Source organism: Vicia villosa, unplaced genomic scaffold (genome assembly GCF_029867415.1).
Source record: "Vicia villosa cultivar HV-30 ecotype Madison, WI unplaced genomic scaffold, Vvil1.0 ctg.004630F_1_1, whole genome shotgun sequence".
NCBI classification, from domain to species: domain Eukaryota; kingdom Viridiplantae; phylum Streptophyta; class Magnoliopsida; order Fabales; family Fabaceae; genus Vicia; species Vicia villosa.
Genome location: NW_026706479.1, coordinates 42,643 through 46,552, shown reverse-complemented (window position 1 = coordinate 46,552; position 3,910 = coordinate 42,643). Strand labels below are relative to the sequence as shown.

Below are 3,910 nucleotides of genomic sequence, written 5' to 3'. Positions count from 1 at the left end.
CAGTATAAAATATATTAAATGATGCACGATTAAAATAAAAAAAACTTTCATGTAATTAACCGACAATAAGATATTTTAGTTAGAGTGATTTACTACCACTAATTAAAATAAATAGGACTAGGTTTTTTGGTGTCTCCATTAAATTATAAAAAAAAAAAACAAATTTATTTAATGAATAAATGAAATAAAAAGCAAGATAGTAGTAATCCTAAAGCTAAACTCACGTCTCTCTCTCTCACTATATCTTTTTTTTTTTTTTGGCTTTATACCACCTGTTTAGTCCGGTTCGGGGGCGAGTTCTGGCATCAAGTGGTTCCATCCCCCTCCCGATCGCAGTTGCGGGGGATCGAACCGTGGTTCTCCCTACCAAGTCCAGCGTCAATCACCACTGGACCAACTAACGATTGGTCTCTCTCACTCACTATATCTTCCTCTCTTCTTTTTTTAATTGAAATATAGACCATTAGGAATGCGACACATATCACTTAGTTAAAGAAAAAAATAATGAAAAAACAAAAAAACAATTACAATACAAATACCAACACGATGAACAAAGTATTAGATCTCTTTTTCCTCGATTTTTTAAAGTGTTGTTTTCAATTATTCATCAGCTTCAAAACAACTTCTCAAAATGTTTCACAAAACTCTAACATAACAATCAAAACCAGAAAAAGAGAATTACCGATAGATACGGCAAGGGGTGGAGCGGCGTCCGTGCTAGCGCACAAAACGGAGGCTGACCGGAGACGAGAGCTACAGATATTTGTTGTCAAAACTGGACGGAGGTCGGCGCCACTTCGGAAGGCTGGCCATCGATGGTAGCTGACGGCATTGAGGGATGTCGCTTCGTCGGATGGGTGGTGCCGATCGGAGGTTGTTCCGTCGGATTCGTCAATGACTGCAGGTGCTCTACGCGGTAGGTGTCAGATCGGTCGGAGGAAAAAAGCAATGTGCGGTGGCTCGTATGTGTCGTTGTCGGAGCGGCTCAGGGGCTTCGTTTGGTTTGCAAGAGGCGATTGTTGTTCACCGGAACTGTGTCGGCGTTGAAGTGCTTCGCGGAGGAGTTTTTCCTTCTCAATTTCTCTGCAGAAAAACAACAACAAAAAAACAGAAGTATATGAAATATAAACCGTGGCAGTGATTAGAATTTTGGGATTGACTCAAGAATGTGATTTTGGTTTGTTAGTGTATGAGAAAAAAAAGTTTTTGATGAGAAAATTGTTAATGGTGTGGGAGAAACTGTGAGGAGAATTCTACGTGAAAGAAAAATTAGGATTTGGTGAAATTGTTGGTTTGTGTACTGTCGGTGAGTATGTACGTGTGTATCAATGTCTTTCATAAGGGTTTATTGTTGGTCTATTTATACATAAAAACTTAGGTTAACTAAAATGGAAAATATAATTTGTAATAAAAAATTTATTAAGATAAAAATCAAAGATGCTTCAATTCTTTCTAGAAATAGAATAATCAAATCAAAAATGCAATAAAATTAATTTATTAGAAAAACTAAATAGAAATCTACCTTGTATAAATTTTTTTTTTTTAATGATTTTTGGTTGAAATATGCATAAAATAATGATTCAAAATAATTTTTTTTTTTTAAATACTCTTTAAATAAAAACGAAAATACTATTTAAATAATGAAAAACTTATTTTTTGTGATTATTTAAATAAATGGAAATAAAGTTAGGACTAAAATTAAAAAATTAAAAAAAAAAGAGAAATGTTAGAAGTGATATTCGAATCCGGGACCTCTCGCTCTTGCGCCTTTTAACCTCAAGTCCTTACCAACTATGCTGCATCACTTATTCGAATTAAAATGACATTTGCAAATATATGAGGGCAAATTTTTGGGTATGACAGCATCCATCTTATCTTCATTTTTTCACCGGCTCCGTCGAAACTCATAATCAATCCTCTCATCTCACACAGGTAAGCAATAAATATATCTTTTATCTCCATTACTTTTTCTCTTTTCCATTTCTATATGCTTAATAATTATTTTCATATTATATTAAATAAAATGACTTGTGAATTGCTAGTTTGGATTTCAATGTTGCCTATAATTTTGTTTATGAAATATTTCTTAATAAAATGTCAACTGGTTGTAAAAAAGGATAGTGAACAAGAGAGGACAAAAAGCTCATTTGAAAGCTAATAGTGATGTTTTTGCATTTGCATGGACTCTCATACTCTTTCAATGAAACGTAATAAAGAAAGAAACTCTTTTGTATTTGTCTTGTTTGAACTTAATGATAGAATGCCAACTGAAGTTGGAATCTGACAAATGCTGCATAACTGTTCTGCCAGATAAAGAAAGAAACAAAAACTTGCAACTTGCTCTAATTTAATTTATTAGTTGTGATTTATAATGTCTTCCTAACAAACATTTACTTTTTTTAGAATGTCTTTGGAAAAAACCATTACTCCTACCGAAGTTGTGCAAGAAAATTTGGCACCCTCCAACGCGGACGAGTCTAATGTGGCTGCTCCAAATGTTCAGAATGTAGAAGTTAATTCAACTCCTAATGAAATTGAAAGTCAAGTTTCATGTGAAGTTGAGACTGGAGGTTCTAAAAGAAAGCTAACTTCTGAAGTTTGGAATCATTTTAAAAGGCAAAAAATAGATGGAAAGATGAAGGCCGTTTGCAACTGCTGTGGTGCAAAACTCTTGGGTGTTCCAACTCAAGGAACGTCACACTTAAAGTCACACATTAAGTCATGTCCACGTCGAACAAATCGAGATATAAAGCAAGCTTTGATCAAAACCGAACAAGTTAATAGTCAAAATGTAGTGGTTGGTTCTTATGCATTTAATCAAGACATAGCAAGGCGTGTCGCTTCTAAGATGATAATTCTTCATGAGTATCCTCTAGCAATGGTTGAACACATTGGTTTTAAAGAATTGTGTGCTTCTTTGCAACCTTTATTTAAGGTGGTTTCTCGTAACACTATCAAGAATGACATCATGAAAATTTATAATGAGGAGAAATAGAATACAATGAAGTTGCTATCAAAGAATCAAAGTCGTATTGCAATTACTAGTGATATGTGGACTTCAAGTAACCAAAAGAAAGGCCATATGACAGTTACAGCTCACTTTATTGATGATTCGTGGACCCTTCAAAGTCGACTTGTAAGGTAATAACAATAAATTATTTTGGTATTCTTATTATTTTTTGTATAGTGTTAGTAATATTATTATTGAAATTTTAATTTATGGTAGGTTCATTTATGTGCCTGCTCCTCATACTAGCAAAACATTAGCTGATACCTTGAGTCAATGTTTGATGGATTGGAATCTAGATACAAAGTTGTCTACATTGACCCTTGATAATTGCTCTACGAATGATGCTATGATTGAACACATTTTAAAAAAGATTACACCTAGGTCATTGATATTGGGTGGTAAATTGTTTCACATGCGTTGTTCTGCACATATATTGAATTTAATTGTGAAAGAGGGCTTGTCCATAATCTCGGGTGCCATTGAAAATATTAGAGAAAGTGTTGTCTATTGGACAGCAACACCGAAAAGAGAGGAGAAATTCAGAGACATGTGGTCAATTGAACATCTCTTATGATAAAAAGTTGGTTCAAGATTGCAGGACTCGGTGGAATTCTACATTCTTAATGCTTAATGTTGCCATACAATATAAAGATGTGTTTGGTCGATTGGAAAAATGAGATACTCAATATAAAACCTTGCCTAGTGAAAATGAATGGATGAAAGCAAAAGAAATTTGTGAAAGGTTAGAGGTTTTTTATGATGTTACACAATTATTTTCTGGTACAAAGTATCCAACTGCAAATGTTTATTTTCCTAAAGTATGTGAAATAAAACTAGCTTTGGATGAATGGCTTGGTTCTAGTGATTGTGTCATTAAAGATATGGCTTCTAGTATGCTTT

General features: G+C 33.8%; 1 pseudogene; it reads left to right on the top strand.

The window, feature by feature from the left end:
• Positions 1-894: 894 nt before the first annotated feature.
• Positions 895-3,584, top strand: LOC131642206 (zinc finger BED domain-containing protein RICESLEEPER 2-like; annotated as a pseudogene).
• Positions 3,585-3,910: the final 326 nt, after the last annotated feature.